This window comes from Geotrypetes seraphini, chromosome 9 (genome assembly GCF_902459505.1).
Source record: "Geotrypetes seraphini chromosome 9, aGeoSer1.1, whole genome shotgun sequence".
Lineage (NCBI taxonomy): Eukaryota > Metazoa > Chordata > Amphibia > Gymnophiona > Dermophiidae > Geotrypetes > Geotrypetes seraphini.
The window spans coordinates 144,109,798-144,133,111 of NC_047092.1; the positions used below are offsets into that span (position 1 = coordinate 144,109,798).

General features: G+C 40.4%; 1 long non-coding RNA gene across 1 annotated transcript; it reads left to right on the top strand.

Moving 5' to 3' along the window:
* Positions 1-1,813: 1,813 nt before the first annotated feature.
* LOC117366696 lies at positions 1,814-23,112 on the top strand. The gene is made up of 3 exons (XR_004540635.1): positions 1,814-1,946; positions 2,220-2,272; positions 22,989-23,112. It is a non-coding gene; the product is annotated as an uncharacterized LOC117366696 (long non-coding RNA).
* Positions 23,113-23,314: the final 202 nt, after the last annotated feature.

Here is a 23,314-nt window from a genome sequence, read left to right on the forward strand (position 1 = left end):
AAAAGTTTGGTTAAAAAAAATCAATGTAAACAGTGTAGCCTCCATAGTCCAACGAGTTTCCAATTTTTAGGTATGGTAGGAAAAATGGCTTACAAACTGGAAACTCGCTGGACTAAGGGCTCCTTTTACAAAGGTGAGTTAGGGCCTTAATGCACGGAATAGCGCATGCTAAATTGCCACGTGCGCTAGACCTGAATGCCAGCATCGAGCTGGCATTATTCTAGAAGCGTACTGCGTGGTGTAGCGTGCAGTAATTTCGTGCGTGTGCTAAAAAAACACTAGCATACCTTCGTAAAAGGAGCCCTAAATGATATAGCCCTTCATGGAGACTAGGTTGCAAACCACCCTCCTAAATGCTACTAAGAGCTTTATACCATCTTCATTTTAATTAAATTGATAATGCATACGAATGTCAAGTTTAAAAGCTTGTACTATTCCATTTGGGTGACGTCAAACTGTCTAAACATTTTTAAGGTCATGAGTCATAAGGTTCCCGTTACCTAAAACTGTCCAAATTCTTAACTCATTTATTCTTAATAAATGCATTATATACCTAATAAATAACATTTTAAGATTTATTTGATTTCCTTCATTTCTTCTTTTGTGATTCTATTATCTTGTTTTGATTTACATAATAAGCAGAGCACAGGTGTTGTGAGTTTGGGCAAAAGAAAAATAAGAATAATTTCCCTCCTAATAGATGATATTTAGGGTATAAGGAGGCAATTTTGATCTGTTATTATTAAATGGTATTGATCACAATTTTATACAAATTCTGCATGTAACCAAGCTGTGTAATGACAACCTGTATGAGGGGCTTCTGAAAAGTTCTCAGCCCAACCAAAAATGTTGGGGCAGTCTCCATCAAGGGCTACACACTTAGCCAAGTGATTTTCCTTTTTTTTTTTTTTTTTTCCATTGGAAAAATACAGAATGAAAAAAATGGAAAATCACTGGACTATGTGTATAGCCCTCTATGGAAACTGCCTCAACTTTGTTGGTTGGGCAGAGATCTTTTCAGGGGCCTCTCATATTCTCTGGTGCATTATTACTGTACTTGTAACTTGTGTTGAATTTTTTGTTTGTCTTAAAAACTTATTGTGGTTTTAAACTATGATTTACATTATGTGGGACAGAAAATTGCAAGCTTGAAAATACAAACACACACATATAATTTTTTTTCCAAACAGTAATTTTCTAAGTCTCCTTTCAGCATTCATAAAGGTCCGATAAAGGCGTATTCACTTTTGAAGTGTAGCTACCCCTGAAAGGTGGTTGTGTAAATATTTCTCAAGGGTTGGGGGGATTGTTTTTTTCATAATGCACTTTGTAACGCCACATATTTTTATTATTGCCATTCTATCATTACATGAGAAAATTATAAACCTATCTTTTCAAAGATATTAATTTCACAGAAGGTCTGATAATCACTTGCTTCTCCCGCGGAGGAACTGTTAAAATCCCAAGCAAATGATTAAGCAAGAATGCCCAGTCCCCATATTATAGCCATTCAGCTCATCAGAGGGGATTTCATGGTTTCCAGTAGGCCTAGCTAATATGCCACTGCTAATTACAGGGCTCTTCCAGTCCAGGTGCTCTTTTAATTGGATTAGTAAGCACTCTGTATTAAATCTATGCCAGATCAAATGTAGAGTGAAATGAAGAGCTATTATGAACACGGGCAGTCATTCATAAATGATAAACAAAATATTATTTCTTGCTGTATCAGAAAATCAATTATGCTGTTTACCGAGTCCTTCACATATTGTTGTTGTTGTTTTTAAAGCTTACCTCTAATGTCACTTTATAATATCGCTTTGCGACATCCCTAATGTCCAGGTGTGGCTCATGAAGATAGAATAGAATCGAGGGATAATTCGGGACAGATTTCACTTAATATGAAATACAACTATATGAAGCAAACGTCCGTAGCGCTTTCCACCATGGTAAGTAAAATGGGAAGTTAAAAATGTGAAACGCAGTTGTATTTTTGCTCCCCGCACCTTTCTTTTTCCAAGGGGCACAAACATCTGTTCTTATCATGAAAAGTAACATTATCACTGCGATATTAAATCCACAAAACGCCTAGGAGGGTGCGTTGGTTATTATAACTATATTGTTATTAATGTTGCTACTAATAATGCTATTCTTGCTAGCATTAACAATAATGCACGTTATTTAATGTAATTAAAACACGATTTATTTTTTTTTACTTGCAGGACGAGAAACCTCTTTGCAAATAAATTCAAAAAAACAAGGAAGTTTTACTAAGGTAAGTGTATTTAAAGTGAAACCGATTTCTTATAGCGACCCAAGTGTTGTTGCTTTTACTTAGGAAAGACAGAAAATTAATTTTAGGTAACAACGGTCTTTAAGCATGCAAAGTAAGCAACCTTTGTGTTTACAACTTGTGCAAAGTGGAAACACTTTTGATATTGGACTTGAGATTCTAAAACACTCTTTAAAAATCTTCCCCCTGTGACTAAATAATGCTATTTATTTGTAGGGAAAGGTGTTCTTTGATGATTAGCAAGACTTATTAAACAGCTTGTGAAGTAAGCGCTTCTAAAAGCTAATTGAAAAAAAAAAAATATATATATATAAACAACCAGTATTTCTAGAAAGACAGAGGCAGCCTTCTAAGGGCTCCTTTTACTAAGGTACACTAGTGTTTTTAGTGCATGCAGGATATTACCGCGTGCTAAACCGCATGCTACACGGCTAGAATTAACGCCAGCTCAATGCTGGCGTTAGCGGCTAGCACGTGTGGCAATGTAGCGCACGCTATTCCATACGTTAATGCCCTAACGCAGCTTCGTAAAAGGAGCCCTAAGTGTTATATGGTTTGACACACTTACTACTACTACTATTAATTATTTATAGAGCGCTACCAGATGTACGCAGCGCTGTACAGAGTCACAAAGGAGACAGTCCCTACTCGGTACATTATACAATATGACTTTATACTGTAGTATTAACTTGACAACTTGTTTTAAAAATCCACATTGGTCAACTCTGGATGTTACCATATGGTGAGGCTAAATCTAATTTAGGAAGAAGGAAATAAAGCGTTAAGGAAAAAAAAACAAAAAACAACTAAGCGTGCAGAGAAACAAACAAACAAAAACAAAAAAAACTACTTTTCTATTGTACAGAATTAAATGGCAATGGAGATCTGAACTGCAGCAGTTTATAAGTAGACAAACAAGTATCAGGAGGGCAGAGTCTTTTATCTACATATTTCAGGATTTTGAAAAAAAAAAAATAGCATGCCCTAAAACCAATCTTAAAGCTACTTAGAATAAAATTCTATAAAACTGATTGATAGTAGTATGATATTTTTAAACATACACATAGTCTCTCTCTTTCATTGTTCAGGCATAACTGAAACATAATGGTAGTTTCCAAAACCTCAAGAAAAATATATTTGCAACCCAGCAAGTAAAAAAAAAAAAAAGAAAGACAGAAAACTAATTAGAAACATGCCGTTATGATAACCAAAAGAACTGTCGGCTCTTATCGACCAGTCCCTAGAGACCTAGCATAGAAGCTAGCCAAAACTGCAAAATAACTCCTTCAAACTTTATAGAATAAAACGTCGGCCGGCAATGAAATATCAAACGTCTAAAGATTACCTCTGTGGTATCTCTGAGTTGACACCACACCGTCACTGCTCCCGCTCCTTCCTGTCTACTAAAGTATAAATGTGACAGAAGCACCCCTAATCTCTAGACGATTTCAGGTCAACACTGGCCAATACTTAGAGACGAGTAGCCCCAAGATTAATTGTCTTCCAAGATTTTTTTTTTTTCACCGAAACACAATACTATTTGCTGGGGGGAAACTGCTAAAGGTCTAAAAGATTAACATTTAGCTATTTATGAAATGCAATCTGCATATCTAATTGATTCCCAGAATATCAGTTTAAAGGATGAAGATGCATATCTGAGTGATGGATAGTTCATTAATAGGCACGCAAATAAAGGTTGAGAAGTCATTATACTAACCTTTGAAGCTTGTGCTGGCATATCTTTGTCCCCCGCCACACATTTCATTGTTACTACTTTTTTTTTTTTTTTCCTTCAATTACAGACATAAAAACGTGGCTTTGGTTCAATTTGTCAATAAAATTATGCAATCGATCTGTCTTAATGAATTATCGCAGATGCATAGAATGATCACTTCTATTCAAGGGCTTCTCGAATTCACCTTTAACTGGAAGGGAAACCCACTTGGAAAGTTGATTCTTTACTGTATACAAACCACCATTTCTTCCCATCTCCTTAAACGTAGGGTAGCAACAGTGCAAGCAAACATTTTTTGACAGGAGGCTTTGCAGTCTAACAAAGCCGAACTTTCAGAGAATGCTATTGCCAAAATACAAACCCGCGTAGTTCGTTCCCTAAGGTCTGTTTTGGACCAAAAAGTACATGCTTATTTAAAGTAAGCGTCAACACGGACAGAAAGGAAGTATTCTTTGGGACAATACCACATAGGTCCTGCCATTCTGCATACTAAGCAAATTTTCTCTAAGTCCTCCAATACTCCTACACCAGATGGAACTGGATAATGTATTCACAAAAAAAAACATTACAACTAGCCGATTTAGCGCGCGCTAAATGCTAACGCGGTGGTTTACATCCACTACAACAATGCATCTTCTCTGGAATTCAGGCATTGACATCACTCGGTACTGGACCACTTCAGTGTTCGGTCCCTGCAACGTTGATCTTCGGCTTAGTCCACCACCACTCTGTCCACCCAGGTATTCATTTGTTGCAATTTTTTTTTTTTTCAGTTACTATACTAAAACCAAACTTAACAATAATTATACATTAAACTATTTCCTGAATGTTAAAAATAGAGAAAGAAGGTGGAAGGAAGGAGAGGGAGAAGTATGAAAGAACTTCAAAGAAAAAAAGGGTTATAATATGAAATGGGATGAAAGAGAGGCACCTTTTTTTTTTTTTTTTACTGAAGCTTGAGGAATTCGAACATGCTTAGAATTGCAGTCGTTTTCAGCTGTTTTAACGATAGGAGAGAGAAATGATGGAGTCTTGAGTAAGCAGGGGCATTTGGTCAGAGTGGGTGGGCCAAAAGGTCCTTATCTGTCCAACAGCTAATTTGTTGCTTCTGGGGGAAATAGCAAACCATAAAAATAATTATCTGAATTATATAGATAAGAGTTTATCTGACATCGATGCAATTAATACCGCCATTGTATGCAAGTTTGCTAAATCTACTTACTACATATGCTGACCGCTAATACTTGTATGTTAGATTTGCTTTTCAGTCTTGCTGGATGGGGGAGAGTGTGGTGCGGTGGTTAAAGCTACAGCCTCAGCGCCCTGAGGTTGTGGGTTCAAGCCCACGCTGCTCCTTGTGACCCTGGGCATGTCACTTAATCCCCCCCATTGCCCCAGGTACGTTAGATAGATTGAGAGCCCGCCGGGACAGAGAGGGAAAACTGCTTGAGTACCTGAATAAATGCATGCAAACCGTTCTAAGCTCCCCTGGAAGTACGGTATAGAAAAATTAAATAAATAAAATATTTCATTCGAAACAGAACCCCTTTGGAGGTAGGTCTTGACATAACGTTAGAACAAGTTTCTAAGCGAAAAAGATTCTCATTCTTTCGCTGTCGTTTTTCCCTGTACTGACCCTAAGATTACTTGTGCATCTCAGTTAGAAATAGCTATAAGAATCGAAAACGGGGATGTACTGTAATGAATCTCTAAGCATCCTTGCATTGTACTAAACAGTTCTCCATAACTGTACTGTAAGTAGCCTTGAACCTTTGTAGGCATAGGTGACTCATAAATCCCAGATTAGATTAGAGTAGTATTAAAACAAAAGAGCGGTAGTGTTATTGTGGCAGCGCCCAAAAACAGAGGGCCAAGCTGTGCAATATATGTATTTCCTAAAAGGTGGTATCTCTGGATTTCTCCATGACTTCTCAAGTGACGTCATTACAGGAGTGTTTTAATAATTTTTCAACTGTTTTATCAAACTTCTGCTTTCTTACCCATGAACTGTACTGAAATGACGTGAACCAAATTTAATTTAAAAAAGGGAGGGGGGTATCATTCCACTTTCAGTTACCTTTCTGTTTTAAGAAATCTTGGCGGCTGCATTTTAATACACTGATAAAACACCAGTGGAACATCGACAGAGACAGCCACCCTGCGCATTCTAGGGAATCTAGCATGTATTCTGCCGAACTTCTTTTTATTCCCCTGCCTCGCGATATACGGTATTAAGTGGCAACAATTTCCAAATAAAACTAGAAATATTAGCCTTGGAAAATTGTAAGTCTTAAATGTTCCATGCACACCATGCCGTTCAGACTGTAGAAAATCTGGCTCTTCCTGATAAAAAGCCACAAACTCACAAGCATAAAAGAACACGATGAAACTCCCGAATTTAAATATTTCTAAGTATGCAACACGACTAAAATGGTTCCGCTCATTCTATGCCAATTTCTTTCTCTCTCTCTCTTTATTGAAATCACAAATATAGACTTCATACCTTGTTTAATATTGTTGACAAGCAATTTTTCAGCGCTCATGGAGCTCTGCAACCCTGAACCTAACTTAAGAGAAAAAAAAATAACATTATAACAGAACTACCATAACAGTTTGAAAACACAAAACCCTCCCGGTTTCTTAGGGCTCCTTTTATCAAGGCGCGCTACGGACGTTTCATCATGCGCTAACCCCCGCGGCAGCCTAAAATCCTCACGCCTCGTCAATGGAGGCGTTAGGTACTAGCGCGGCAGGCGGTTTAACGCACGGGTATTCCGTGCGTTAAACCGCTACCGCGCCTTTGTAAAAGGACCCCTTAGTGGTTAATAGAGGGGGGTCCTGAAAAGTTCTCAGCCCAACCAAGAAGAGAATGATGTGGATATGGTTCCATCAATGATCTGAAACCATGTTAGAAATTGGTTTTTGCAGATTGGCATTTAACGACATAACGTGTTTTTTTTTTTCCAGCTACACTGGCAAAATAAGGCTCAGAATTTAGAAAGTTGGTTAGGCTGAGAACTTTTCAGCACCCCCTCCTACGTAGGCCAGTTTTATAATTTGCTATCCACTTTCTGTTATTTGAAAATGTGTTCTCCGTTTAGACTTTTGCAGTGACTTTGCATATCACTTTGCAAGACCTTTTCTACCTTTTCCCTTTGCATGCCCTGTGTGATGAAGACCAGTGTCTGAAAATGTTTCTTCTATACATGCAGTTAGAATATTTCATAAATAAATGTTGATATCTCCATACCAAGCATGCGCCTGCATTAAAGGACCCTTACAACACACACTTGGAGCATTGACAGAGAAAAGCTAATTCCATTAGACAGAGGAAAACAGCTAAACCACCAGAAAATCATAACTCTATGCCTAAAAGGTTAGCATTTAAAATAGATACCATCTTTTAATAGTATTATTAATATCATTCTCTAAGGAATATCAAGTTGCATAAATGATATGAACTGGTTTTGGGTATTTTTTAAATACACACTCAAACCTCCCCAGCATCAGTTGTTCTATAAAAATTAACTTTAGCAGTTTATTTGATGAATAATTTTCTACAATTGAACATGAGAAGGTCTATATAAGCAGGAATGCAGATCCACAATATAATGGTAAACTTTACTGGTCCTTTCTCAAACATGCTTTGAATTGGTTAATTTACATTTTGCCTACAGCTATCGTGATTTCACCACTCATTCCTGTAGTACAAACTCAAAATGTAACTCAGTCCCCTTATGAGAAAGCAGAGATTATTCTGCATTTTCTAAAAATATTGTATGTATTTAGCCTATGTTGTAAAATATATTTCCTTTAAAAACTTTAGAGAGATGCCAGATTCTGAAGTTTCCCAGGTAACGGCCACCCTCTCCAAAACCAGTCATAAAACCATAAATTTTAGTGGACAAAGGATTCCAATTATAGGTTATTGAAAACTAGTAGGGGTTTGGGGCTGAAGCCCTGGAAAGTAATATTTAACAACAAACCACTATCTTAAAATCATATGAATATTACACAGTTTGAGTCTGGTCCCTCTTGAAGTAGTTTTAAGGTGTAACTGAGGAGTGTGGAAAGGTGTGAACTGAAGGATAGTTTGTAGATAAGACTGCAGAACTGAACTGATGCAAGTACTGGAGCACTTCATAGCTGTCCTGGTTAGCTTAGCTTGCAAGTCTGCCCTCTTGGTTTGTATTTCTGAAAGGCTTCTATTACTTTCCTAACACTAGTACCCACGTAGGGATATCTCCTCTCCCAGTTTACTTCACCAGCTTTCTGACTTACCTGAGCAACAGGAGCCAGATGCATCAGGGGATGTCTTTACAGGCAGAGAATAATAATATCTGGACCTGGAAAAGCCCAGTTACTCACCTCCACCCCTGCCCCCCTTTATTTTCTTACCCTTATCACTTCAACTCAACCTATCAAATATAATTCTTCACCATAAGTAAACACAATTAACATCACAATGCTATTTTTTTGATGGTAAATCAGGCTGCAGCCCTGTTTTTTGGAACAAAAACATAATAACATTGCATTAAGCATAACACTCGAGCTACCGTAAACAGTACCCAATAAGCAGCTTTTAAGCTCCGTGACCCGCCCCCGCCAACAAGGGTCTGGGGGGGGGGAAGGTGTCTGCCTGCCCCTTCGAACGGATCACCAGCCCACCTGGCACCCACTTTCGAATTTGCTGCTCTCCAGCCGCTCATCTTCCGATGAGCCCCAAGGTTTGGTAGTTCGAGACAACCACCACTGCGACATCCCCAAGCTCCCATCACCAGGAACCTGCTCCCCATCCAAGTGAGGGAGGGTGGGAAAGCCGCCACCAAGGACTGGAAAAGCCTTGTGCCTCGGTGGCCTCATGCTTTAATAACCTCCCTCCCCTGGTTCCCACCACAGCCAATCATTTTAAAATGCCGCAGCGGAAACCCTCTTTTTTACAATCAGATGTCCTTCCCATGAGTCAATCCCGATGGGTAACCAACGTGGGCCTTCCAGCCCCACATTATCAGTGCCTATCGAGACTAGCTCTTGGACTTTTCCATCAGGACATTTTCATAGTTCTTCTTGCATATCCAACTTACTTTTCTGGTCTTCATTCTGTTTAATAATTAATGCATTTCCTCCCATCTTCCAATTCTAGTCTTTTTCTAATCCAAAGGAGTAGATCTGTAAATGCTGTTATTCCCTCTGCTTGTAATAAGCTGGAAATGTCTCATTGACTCGCCAGCTCTCTCTTGTTTTTCATATCTCATTTTAAGGCTCACCTTTTCTGATTTGCTATTGGAGTCCTAATTTTTACATTGCTGTATTGCATTTTACAGTGCCTGAAATGCATGATATAGTCCAATCTCTTGGTTTAAAATTGGATGTTTGTGTGTGTGTGTGTATGTATGTATGTATGTTCCAGCATAACGCATGGAGAGATTTCAACCAAACTTGGTATACATATCACTTATTATCTAAGGAAAAATACTGTTTGGGTGGGAAGGGGGTGGCATGTAAAAATTCTCAAAAACGACAGATATTACTGTCTACCCTGTAGTTTTCGGCCTCGCTGACATGATTTTCCAGCATAACTCTGAAACGCATGGAGAGATTTCAAATAAACTTGGTATACGTATGACTTACTATCTGGGGAAAAATACTGTGAGGGTGGAAAGGAGGTCACAAAAACAGATATTTCCGATTTTATATATATATATAGAGAGAGAGAGAGAGAGAGAGAGAGATGGAGCTGCTTTGACCAATTGTGTGAAGCTTGAGGAATGATGTCACACAGTCAGTTAACAGTATATAAGGAAGTACAGCTGTGGTGGCATAATCACTGAATACAAGTCTATCGGAAGATTAGGATAAATAAATATCTGGGCAACACCGGGTAATTAGCTAATGCTCTATATACCTAAACAACAGAATACACCGTAACCTCTCACACAGATTAAGGAGAACTCAGAGCCTATTCACTCACCCCCCTCTCAAAGGAACACGACGAAAAAAACTATATGACAGCCTTTTAGCGACACAGGCAGCAAAGATCGATACTACCATCACCAATCTACTGACCAAATCAATAGACACTAAAGTATTCCGAAAAGAAATCAAAACTCATCTCTTCAAAAAACACCTCCCATCATCATAACCTCACAAAAATATTAGAAAATGCTCTCATGACCACCCTACCACCACCACCAGCAACACCTTGAATCCGGACAGTATTATCTCTATTCGTCTAAACAACAGAATCCGGACAATATTATCTCTATTCGTCTAAATAACCTATCACTATCTGCTATCAATTTCTCCTGGAAAAGTCCAGAATAACAATTGTAACTTGACGCATTCTTGTTTACATGTACTACAATGATACTGGAAATGTCCAGTCTTCTAACTTGTAATCCGCTTAGAACCGCAAGGCACAAGCGGAATAGAAATCACTAATGTAATGTAATGTAATGTAAAAGTCTACTGTGTGATGTTTGCTTCAAAAATTTTTTAACACATATATACAGTACAGCTGAAAATGTGAATAACATACATATATATATACAATAGAACTGAAAATGTGAATAACATATATGTCACATACACGCGCACACTCTCTAAGAAAGAATGTATTTCTGCATCTGTGTTATGGGCGTGTACAGTATATGGCATGAATGTTATTCATATGTCTTTGTGTATATGTACTGTATATACATATACATAGATATATTATATACATACACACTGTTTGAAGGGGTGCTGAAAAGACATGGAGCAATGAAGCTTACAAGATAGTCCACCTAGTCACTCCTAAGTTCAACACACTTGGCACATCATGTCTAAAGTTTCCGTAACCCTTCCAAAAGTACTCTGATGTATGGTCACTGAAATACTGCTCTGCTGATGCAATCACCTCCAAATCACTTGAAAATTGGTGCTCTTTTTAATGTTTGGAAACAGAAAATAGTCAGATGGAGCAAGACCTGGTGAGTAGAATAGATGGTCTATGCACTGAAACTCCAACTGCATCAAAACATCCATCGTTTTGCCAGGTACATTTTCTTGGAAAAAGAGAACTCCTTTCTGCACCTTCCCTCTCCTTTTTCTTTCAATGCCTCCTTTAATTGGCACAGCAAGTTACAGTAGTGTTCTGCATTAACTGTTTGGTCCCTTGGAAAATAGTCAGTCATTACAACACCTTCCTGATCCGAAAACAGACCCCCACACACTACCCCAGTGATCACCAACCCCCCCCCACCCCCATAAAAATTTATAAGAACATAAGCGTTGCCTTTGCAGGGTCAGACCAGGGGTCCATCGTGCCCAGCAGTCCGCTCCCCCGGCAGCCCCCCCCATGACCATGACTTTTTCTGCTGACTTTTGGGTCTTGAATTTCCTTGTCCTTGGAGAACCTCAGTGCCGCCATTGCATGGACTCTTGTTTTGTCTCATGATCACAGTGGTATAATCATGTTTCATGAACAGTAACCAATCATTTCAAAAAGTTGGCACTGGCTCACTTGGAAGTGTCCACTCAACACTTTCTCATCAGCATTCAAACATTTGAGCACCCACTTGGATGACAGCTTCTGTATACTCAGCAACTTGTGGATTATATACCCAACACATTCCCTGGATATCTATAGTGTCTCAGTAATTGTTTGAGCCGATATTCGTCGATCTGACAAAATCAAGTCATACACGTGGTCATCAATTTCAGGAGTTTACACTGTTTGAGGCCTCCCAGACCTTGTTGCATCTTCGATCTCAAAATCTCCATGCTGAAAGTTTGCACACCACTTCTTCACTGTGGGGTATGACGCAAACATTGAGTGACAAATGCCTACCTAGCCAATGTAGGAAGCCTAACTTAATTGATTAATAGGCTTAATCAGCGCTGATAATTGACAATTAACGACTCATAATTGGTATTAATTGGACTTAATTGAAAGGTAGGTACACAACTTACCTAGTCCAAAGTGCCTACCTAAAACAAACTGGCTTATTTGCAAAATACATAAAATCAAACACAGCATACTTTTCTTTATAATTATATAGTATTTACTCCTTTCTGTTCCTTATTACTTGTTTATATTTTTAGTTCAGCAAATATTCCTTTTATTTTACAATAAAAAGAGCTCCTCAAATACAAAAGCAGTCCAACAAGAAATCTAATCCTACAATTATTATGTGAAGGCAAAGATGTCTGTCCAATTTCATGTGGATTTTTTTCACAACATCATTTCTCTGAGACATGGTGTAGACATTGCATTTTCAGCCTTTAAAGTAGGAAAGAATGCAGAATTTAACACTGACTTAGGAAGGGTTGTTTCAGATGTGGAGGCAAGGTCTGATTATGGATTTTTTTTCTACCAGGCACAAAATTATCCAGTGCCCATAATTCCTCAAAATAATTACAAAACAAAAAATCTCGCTCATGCACATATATAAACATACAGTGCAGGTCATTCTAGAAGCATGTACTGTACATGTGGAAATAGCAGCATTTGTACATGTGGAGGGGCATAATTGAAAGGGACGTCTAAGTCCGTTTACGTCCATCTCGCAAGTCGTCCAAAGTAAAAAACAGCTTAAGACACATTTTTGAAAGATACGTCCAACTTTTTTTTCGTTTCGAAAATCATCTAATTATACGTCCTGCCGATCTGATTGTCCAAGCCACTAAATCGTCTATCTTTATACCACATTTCCGTCCAACTTTCCGTCCAAGTCCAAAACGCCTAAAACAAGTCCTGTTGGATGTGGGAGGGGTCTGCAAAGTGATGGACTGCATACCCAAACATGCCACCTAAATAGTGGGGTACCTTACAGGGCACTGCTTGTGAACTTCACAAAAAGGGTGCCATGTCTTCTCCTCCCTACAGCTCCCTTATAGGTTACAGTGAGCCCCCAAACCACCTCCAGAATCCCCTAGACCCACTTATCTACCACCTCAGTAGCATTTATGGCTGCATGAGCCACTTATATGCCAGTATAAAAGGGTTTTGGGGGTGTATAGGGGAGTGCACATGTTTAAGTATCAATACAGTGATTACAGGGGCTTATGAGCATGAGTCCTCCTCTCCATGAGTCCCTAACCCACCCCAAGACGGCCAGGTGATGATGTTCTGGAGGCTGAATTTTAAAGTTATGATAGAGGGTAACTATACAGGACACTAAACGAATAGGGAATACACGATTTAGGTAAAGGATCACTTACAGGTCATAGACCTGGGGGGCCGCCGGAGGAGCGGACTGCTGGGCACGATGGACCCCTGGTCTGACCTGGCAGAGGCAATGCTTATGTTCTTATAAATTTTTATGGGGTGGGGGGGTTGGTGATCACTGGGGTAGTGTGTGGGGGTCTGTTTCATGTGTTTGCAGTGCTTATGTGGTGACTTTAGGTGGTTTTTTGTGACTTAGACCATGTTTTACATGGTCTAAGTCACAACGTCCAAGTTCTGTCTAGACTCTGTTGTAAAACTTTCGGTTATAAATGCTGTACGACTAAGTCTAAGCCGGCCCATGTCCCGCCTAACTCCCGCCCTCGACACACCTCCCGAAACGCCCCATTTAGCTTTGGTCATTCAGCGGCACTATGAAGGCCTAGGTCATTTAGAAATACGTCCAAAACCCGTTTTTATTATCGGCACTTGGACGTTTTTGAGAAATGTTCGTCCAAGTGCCGACTTAGGCCGGTTTTTGGACGTTTTTCTCTTTCGATTATGAGCCCCATAGACTGTATTTATGTGTTAATGGCAATACTTTAGGTGAGGGGAGGCACTATTTGCAGGTATAGATGGATGTGACACAGATATTTCCTAGGGGCACAATTTGGATGTGGTTTAGAAAGTCTGAACAATGATATGTCTAGCAAAATCAAAAGCTTTTTTTTTTTTTACTGTTTTCTCAGAAAACCTTTTGAATGTCAATGAGAAATTGTATGGACTTATTTAGTTATACTTGCGTATTACTATTAAAAACATTTACGGCCTCTTTTACAAAGCCGCGCTAGCGGCTGCCGTGCGGCAACAGCCTCGAAGTCCTTTAAATCTCTATGGGCTTCGGGGCCGTTAGCACGCCTAAGTAAAAGAGGCCGTTAGTTATCTTAAGCCAGGGGTCTCAAAGTCCCTCCTTGAGGGCCGCAATCCAGTTGGGTTTTCAGGATTTCCCCAATGAATATGCACGAGATCTATTTGCATGCACTGCTTTCAATGCTTATTCATTGGGGAAATCCTGAAAACTCAACTGGATTGCGGCCCTCAAGGAGGGACTTTGAGACCCCTGCCTTAAGCTATGTTGATGTTAACATTTTATCATTACTAACTAGTGATTTTTGCTTATTAAACATGTTCAAGCTAAAACATAGTAAAATAATGTCAGAATTTTGCAGTCATTGTGAATGCTCAAAGGCAGAGATAGGGAACTCCGGTCCTCAAGAGCCGTATTCCAGTCGGGTTTTCAGGATTTCCCCAATGAATATGCATGAGATCTATTTGCATGCGCTGCTTTCAATGCATATTCACTGGGGAAATCATGAAAACCCGACTGGAATACGGTTCTCGAGGACCGGAGTTCCCTACCCTTGCTCAAAGGGGCCTTTTTACTAAGGGCTCCTTTTACGAAGGTGCACTAGCGGTTTTAGTATGCACTTAGCGCACGCTACATTGCCGCATGTGTTACACGCTAATGTCTCCATAGAGCTTGCGTTAGTATTTTTCATGGGGTTAGCGCGCGCTAAAACCGCTAGCGCACCTTAGTAAAAGGAGCCCTAAGCTATGCTGAAAAGTAGCCGGCACTATCGTCGACACAGGTCTTTGTCACGTGCCGCCACTTTTTGCACAGCAGTAAAATAAGCCAATTTCCCATTAGCATGTAAGCACTTACCGACATCTATTTTCAAGGTAGTAAGGCCCATATTCTATAAATGGCGCTTTAAGTCAGGTGGCAGTAGGCACCCTGCCAGCACCTTACTTAAGTTGAAAATGCCTTTTAAAACAATTAAAAGCATTTTAAAACAAAAAAAATGTATGCACCTATCGGCGCTTTAAAAAATGATACCTGCATCGGGCTGTACGATGCCTAACGGCACTGTAGGCATGGCTAATGCCAGAAGTGGTGTTAGGCATCATAAAGCACTTTCCGTAGATGCAATTCTCGTGAAAGGTAGGCATCAGAAATTGCTCCTATTTTAATTTATTTTTTGCTCGGTACATGCCCCGCTACCTCTGATTCTATACACTGCGCCAAAATTGCATGCACAAACCTGAGTGCATTGCAGATTTCTGGACACTACTTAATTGGTTAACAAACCAATCAACACTGATAATTGCCAATTAACAAGCAATTCTTAGCAGTAACTGATGCGGTTCATAGACAACCCTGCGAAAGACAAAGGCGCGCGCCGAAGAAAATTACAGTTTTTAGGGGATCCGACGGGGGTTTTGTTGGGGAGCCCCCCCCCAGTTTACTTAATAGAGATCGCACCGGCGTTATGGGGGGTTTGGGGAGTTGTAACCGTCCACATTTTACTGTAAACTTAACTTTTTCCCTAAAAACAGGGAAAAAGTGAAGTTTTCAGTAAAATGTGGGGGGTTACAACCCTTCAAACCCCCCACAACATGGCGCGATCTCTATTAAGTAAAGGGGGGGGTTCCCCCCCACGCCTTCCCGGAGCCCTGAAAACAGTAATTTTGTGTGGCGCGCACCCCCGTGCTGCGCTCAGTTGTCTGGGCGCGCCTTTGACCCGGCGCGCTTTTGACCTGACACCAACTGAAGCTAATCAGAACTTATGTGCACAACTTTCCAGACATATTCCGTAAAGTGGTCTGCATAATTCTAGTGCATGGATCTCAAAAGGGAGCAAGACCAGGAGAGAAGAATGGGCAGGTTTTGGGCATTCCTAAAAGTTAAGCACACTGTTATAGAATATGCCTGATCTGCACACAACTTAAGTGCAGGCATTTAGGCCTGGTTTTCATTGGGCATAAATGCCTGGACATAAATGTTAGTCACACACACAGGTGCTACATGTGATTCTATAAACTGTGCCTAACTGGGGAGGTGGTTTATAGATTCTACGGTATAAAAGATGTCTAAAGGTAGGCACCTAGATCGGTGCACTTAGCCAATCTATATGCCTAATTTAGGGCTGCTGCATGGCAAACACTCCAATGCCCATTAATTCCCTAAGGACGTCGAAGCGATCACTGCAGCAGCAGCCGCTAGCGTGGCTTTGTAAAAGGAGGAGGGGGTAATATAGTAGTGCATTTCCCTGACATAAATTTAGGATATTTACCAGATTTAGAATATTCACTGTTTTTCTCATAATTTTCCTCAGCAGCACATGAGAGTTATATGGAGATTCAAAACTAACAAAGCAAGTAGTGGTTTACTATGATCCTAATGCCCTGTTGAAGAAAAAAATTGGAGTCTAAAATAAAATCATTATGAATAGGAATTCCACGTATTATTCTTTCTGGTTAAAGTTGCAAGAGGGACTCCAGATTGTAAGAGAGAGCTTGGTGATATGAAAGCAAAAGGATATCAGAATATTCTGGGCTTCTAGATTTAAGAAATACAAGAAATTTTTGCTACTAAGAAATTAAACTTGCCAACTTAAAAATAACAATAATAGCAGAGAACATTTACTTACTCTAACAACCTTAAAGCTTCCAAGTACTGGCATAAATTCCACACAAGCAACCACATCCATTCAGGAACCTTCAGGAAAAGAAGGAGCCCCCTTGTGGCTGCTCCCATACCTTCAGAGTTAAATCTTCCTTTCTCTAGAGGCCCTTTTCAAAATTTTGCTTGGAGTCTCTTAATTTGAACTTCTGATACTAGGTCCAAAGTGAATCTTTTGTATTGCTCCTGATGACAGCGATCTTTACTTAAATCTTTAAACAGTCATTGAGTTGGCATCATTGTTTTCTCAAATTTCCTATCCAATCGAACATAGAATTATCTACAATTGAACATAGAATTACCTACAAGATCCTATTATTAACATTCAAAACTTGCTCCAGTAACCAACCTGAGTTCATTAACAGACTCCTTATTCCCTATTCTCCGCTTAGATCCCTTCGCTCGGTCACACAGAATCTCCTCACTATTCCATCTCTGCAACACATCAACACCATGCGTTCTAACATCTTTTCAGTCACCGCCCCTTCCCTCTGGAACTCCACATTGAGCTATTTAAGAGAAGAAACAACCTTAATTCATTTTAAATCCAAATTAAAAAACTTTCTTGTTCAATAACGCTTTTGGATTATAACTGGCATTTTAAGGGCAACCGGATGATCCTTTCTTCTTTTCCCCCTTCCTCCTGTTTATCCCTTTTTTTGTTCTTTTTTTTATAAGATTGTAGTTCTACCCGTTCATCCAACCTAGTTTGTCCGTTGTACAACAAGCACCCTGTAACGTCTATGCTTTTTAATTCATGTTTTATTATTTGTATTTTTAATCTTTATCTTTCTAATGATGTACACCGCTTACAAGTCTGATTAGGCAGTATAGCAAATTTTTAATAAGCTTGGAAACTGTTGTCAGACTATGAAAACTTTCTATTTTGCAAAATTTTATTCTAATTGGGCACCATTTATAGAACAGTACTTAGTGCTCATTTTTGGGCACCCAAATTTGGATTTAAAAAATTATAATAAATACCAGCTTCTATATTTCACTGTAAACTTGAATTCTTAAAATAATCTATAAATAATTCTAATTAACTGATTAAATATGTGAAAAGTGCTCAGAGTCTTATCTCTTGCATGCGAGCCACACTGAGATCATAGAGAGACCTTCATGACACTTTTATGTCCCTTATTTTATATGTTATATAGCCATCTCTCTAACATCCTTCTAGTGCTTTCAAAATTATCATAAGTTGTTAAAGCAATTATTGAACATATTGCACTTATCTTAGAGGATGGTTTGTTCTTGTGACTCTGCAAGCTGATTTTTCAGATGATACGTGAATTTTCTTAGTGATAACGGTGCAAGCTGTGCAAAAGTGCTTTAATAAAGATCCTTGAACTCCTCAAATTTGGATCCTTGAACTCCCCAAATTTGGATGCCATTTACAAAATCCAGTCCTATGTATCTTATTATGGGAGATACTTCATATTTAGGGAAGGATTTGATGTTATGCAGTAAAGCTAATTGAACTTACTGTACGTGATACTTAAGGGCTCCTTTTGCAAAGGCGCGGTAGGGCCTTAACGCGCGGAATAGCGCGCGCTAAAATGCCGCGTGCGCTAGTCGCTACCGCCTCCTTTTGAGCAGGCGGTAGATTTTTGGCTAGCGCGTACTATAGCACGCGCTAATCCGGTGCGTGCAGTAAAACCCGTAGCGTACCTTCGTAAAAGGAGCCCTAAGCTTCTGATCTGATGTTTTGATAAGTGGTAACTTATTTTTTTGGAGTGCATTCAGATGAGATGGTTCCGTGTGAGGCTTGGTAATTTTTTTCATCTTTTGGAGTACGCTAACTCACTGATGCACCTTCACCTGCTGCTTTGATTATTCTATAATTTGTTTTGCTATATGCTCAGTTTGCATTGCTAGTTCGATACACAGTTGAGCTTTTGAGTTTTGCATAGTGGGCAGGGATTATTACTAATTCTGTGCTTTCATCGGCCTCGAACTAGAACTTTTCCAGTAAAAGTGAAATTTAAATTCCAAATTGAATTTATTGTAATGTACTGTATAAACCACAGGCCTGAGTCACCCAAATTATTTTTAGTCTGGAGGGTGGATAATGAACAGAACCCAAATAGCAGCTACAGTAAAAGCAGCTTCTTTAGTAAAGAAAGAAAACATTCATTGTGGCTCAAAAAAATATTTGGAACACACAGATATGCCCACTAACACCCATTCCCCAAATATATACATGCCTTCCTTTCACTTCTGGCAGCTCCCAAACTCAACAGTTGCAAACAGAGCAGCGCCACAGCTAGGCAGTTCTCATTCCTTTCTTTTGGAATGATTTTGATAGCTTTAAAACTTTTTCTATTTGCAGAAGGGTGAGAAAGCCAAAAAGAAGTCCCCTTCTTCTGCTGCGTTTGATAAGGCCATTAAAATGTTGTGACAGCATTCTTCTTTATGTTCTCCATGCAAAATTCTCTTTTAAAGGGCCAGTGACATATTTTTCATTGGTGGTTTCAATGCACACCTTTCAAAAGCTGCTTTGCCCTATTGTAAACCTACAATTTCCTTTCCAAAATTCACAATCTCTTAGCTTAACTTATGTATAATTTTCATTTTCATTGGCATTTCCTCAAGAGGCATAGGATAAGTGGGTTCAGTGGGACGGAGGATGGTCCACTACGGGCACCCATCCTCTTCTCTGCCCCCCTCCCCACTCCTTCTGGAATCCCCCCTGCCATGCGCGTGCGCCTCTTCCCTTCCCCCTCTTTCCTTCCCCTGCATGTCAAAGCAGCTCCTGATTGGATAAGGCCCGACTTAGTGAAGGAAGAGGCGGTCAGAGCATACCGCGAGTGATTTCCTGCACTCGCGGCGCTCCGGCTGCTCTCTTGCAGCTCTCTCCCACTGCCCTCTTAAGGCTCCCCCATGAAAAACCGTATTCGCGGGGGCTCCTGGAACGGAACCCCTGCGAATCTCGGGGGAGTACTGTATAAAAAAAGAAAGTATACTCTTTGTGTCACATATTCAAAATGGAAAGGATAACTGCCATGCAGCAGAGAAATTTTAAGAAATTTCAGGTTATTTGGGAGCCATTAACAAGATACTATAAAGACTGAAATTACTGCATAGAATAAATATTAATTTTTTCTCTTTTGTTCATACACATCCAGGGTGGGTTGAGGGGATGAGAATATTTTCATGATTTCTTTTGCTTATGAATAATTGTTGGGTATAAGGGGGGGAATATTTGATGAGAGTTAGAATTTGATGATATATTAAGTGATGTTAAAGTATAAAATGATTGTATTTTATGTTACACTTATTGTGAGTTTTAACAATGAATAAAGATTAAAAAAAAATAAATCAATATATGTAAAACATCTTACTTCCTTTCTAAATTTGTTTATTGATGGTTTTGGTTTTTTTCTGAACCAGCATCTCTGATGCAGCCATTGTTGGCAAAAACATATGATGGAGGCTGTTCGAGTCCGCTGTTTGATCTCATCCTGATCATTTATCTTTAAAGATAAGGGCACACCCCCTTGAGATTTAGATGTACTGCGGATGAACAGCATAGAAAAACCATCTATAAAATTGGTTTCAAAAATAACGATTTGGAAGGTCTGGTGAAAAAAAATAAACTGTCCATCTGTCCCTTTATGCCACTTTTTGAAGACTTTTCTTTTTTGAAAATGAGACCCATAGTCAAATTTACATATAGTGATAGACAAAAAGGATCACCAATTGGGCGTAAAGGGGACATTACTTTCTGCATGTTGCATTGGGTAAGTTCACTTACAGCTATCGAGATCAGTTAAACAGTGTGGAAAATCTTGTAAGAGATGTAGCATACAAGCTTAATATGCGACCACAAAATTAGTCTTACAGAGGAACTTAATGGGACCTTGACCTTTCCACGCTGTAGCTAAAGATGATGCAATAAAAGATATTAATAACCAACTATCAGTATAGGGAGAGTAGAATATGTAATTATACATACTATGCCTGTGGGTGGGGTTTGAGCCGCCTGGGCCAATCAGGCCCTAAGGCCAGCCATTCTGGAGATGGCTGGCCTGTCGGATGGACGGGCTTGGCACCCATCCGTCCGACTAACAATTTTTAAGGTACGGGGGAAGGGGGATCGCAGGTCGATGGGGCGCCATTGGGGGTTCGGTCATGGGGGGGTTACATCGAGGGCAGGAGGGCCTGGGATCCCTCCTGCCTGTATTTTAGTGGGGGGTGAGGGTTAGGGGGTGTCGCCGGGCCAGGAGGGCTTGGGCTCCCTCCTGGCCGGATCGTGAAGGGGAGGGGGGTTGGAGATCGCCAGGCCAGGAGGGCTTGGGCTCCCTCCTGGCCCCATTGGACTCGGTGAGGGGGGGTTGGGGATCACGAGGCAATAGGGCTTGGGCTCCCTCTTGCCCCAAACGTAGTCGGGGGTTCAGGGTGCCACCAGGGCAAGAGGGCTTGGGCTCCCTCTTGCCCCGATGCTGTCGGGGGTTTGGGGTGCCGCTGGGGCAAGAGGGCTTGGGCTCCCTCTTGCCCTGAACATAATCGGGGGAGTTTGGGGTGCTGCAAGCCAGGAGGGCTTGGGCTCCCACCTGCCAGGATCGTTGTAGGGGGGGGGGGATTCTGTAACCGGTGTTGTTTTTGACAGAATCCAACTTTTAGGCGAAGGACTGGCTTCTCCTTCGCCTAAAAGCCCTTGTTTTGGGCATTTAGGACTTAGGCTTTTTGTAGGTTGATTATATGGTGTAAGTTTAGATGTAGTGGTGGTCTGGGTGTTTAAACAGCTGAACGTAGAGGCATCCCATTATTAAAAAAAACCCTCCTTTTGGACATTTTTTTGATAATGGACATTTTCCCTGCTTCTACTTTCAACATTTAAGACCTTAGGCCAAAAAGGGGACTTAGACGTTTGTTTGTTTTTATTATGCCTCTCCATGTGCATAAAAGGCATGACAGAAAAGTAAACTTCAATATCAAAGAATCCCAAAGAAAAATCTTGAAAATAAAAGGAAAAATACTAGCAAAATCAAACAAGCCTAACAAAAATAAAGCAATAAGAAATTTAAAAATAAACTCCAGTCATTCTCACTACCCTCAGTCTCAGTCAGCTTCTAATCCCATGTCCCCAGTCGAGCCAGGCCAGTCTGGGCCGGTACCACAAAAGCGACTTCATCGCTTCTATTTCCCTGCTCCTGAAATGCTGGAACCAAACGCTGCAGCTCTGCCAGCCCACTCTGAGGTCTGTCCAATAGCGGCCTTAGTTTTTTACTTTACATCCTTCATTTTCTAATTAGAGATCCTCTGTTTTTATCCCACAATTTTTTGAATTCCATCACCGTTTTCCTCTCCACCACTTCCCTCGGGAGGGCATTCTAGGCATCTACCATCCTCTCTGTGAAGAATTATTTCCTAACATTGCTCCTAAGTCTTCCTACCTGTAACCTCAAATTATGCTCTTCAGAACCTGGATGTCTTTTCTCCTTGTTACAAGTGGTTGGGTCTTACAGCGGCCCCTCTGTGTTGAACCAGTTGACAGAATCCCCAGGATTTTACGTGAATTGTACCTAAGGAGGCACTTTACAACGCCTAACGCCACTTCCTAAGGCATTAGGCATGGTAAAGCACCTCCATAGGTGCAATTCTGGTGCTGTTGTTTTAGACTGCTTTAAAATGGCATTTTGGACTTAACTTAGGTGCTGGTAGGGCAATTACTGGTGTCTAAGTTAAGACGCTGTACCCACGGACCTACTGATCAAGAGAGGGCACAGGCGGAAACGGAAAAACGGCACTACCGGTTAAAGTTTATTTTTTAAGTTTAAAGGAGCCGCGGCGGCTCCTCTCTCAATCGCTGCTTGCGTCGGAAGCCTTATCCGACGCAGGCGCGGCTCATGAGAGGAGCCGCCACAGTGGCTTTAAACTTTAAAATAAACTTTGGCCGGTAGTGCCGTTTTTCCGTTTCCGGCTGTGCCCTCTCTTTATCAGTAGGTCCGTGGCGGCCAGATGATGTGCGGTCTTACTGGCTCCCAGCCACAGCCCCCACACCATACACTGGCAAAATGCACCTTGATAGTAAACCACTTGTATTGTAACCCACTTACATCCTATGTACTGACAAAATATATCTTTACTGTAACCCACTTGTATCCCATGTACTGACAAAATGAATCTTTAATGTAAACCATTTGCATCCATGTACTGACTAAACGTATCTTTATTGTAAACCGTTTCTATCCCATGTACTGTCAAATGTATCTTTATTGTAAACCGCTTCGAACTTCACGGTATAGCGGTATATAAGAAATAAATTATTATTATTATTATACAGCCGTTTATCGTTGATGGAGGTCTGGGAGAGCAGGGAGGCCAGCGAATTTGTCTGCAAAGCGCTTTCCGAATTGTATGGCAGCCACTGTCAAAACCTACTGATCACAGATCAGAGATCACGGAAGCACACAGGTAAGAGTGTGCATGCGCGGCTAGGGTTTTATTATATAGGATGGGCCTGTGTGACTGACTAATTATGTCCAGGTGTTTGGCTGTTCACTTGATTCTGAATTTTTAAAGACCTGATGACTTTCTGAGCATAATAAGCATTTGAGCATTTTATTTACAGGATGGTGGAGGAGAATAAGAAGAAAGCAGTAGGCAGAA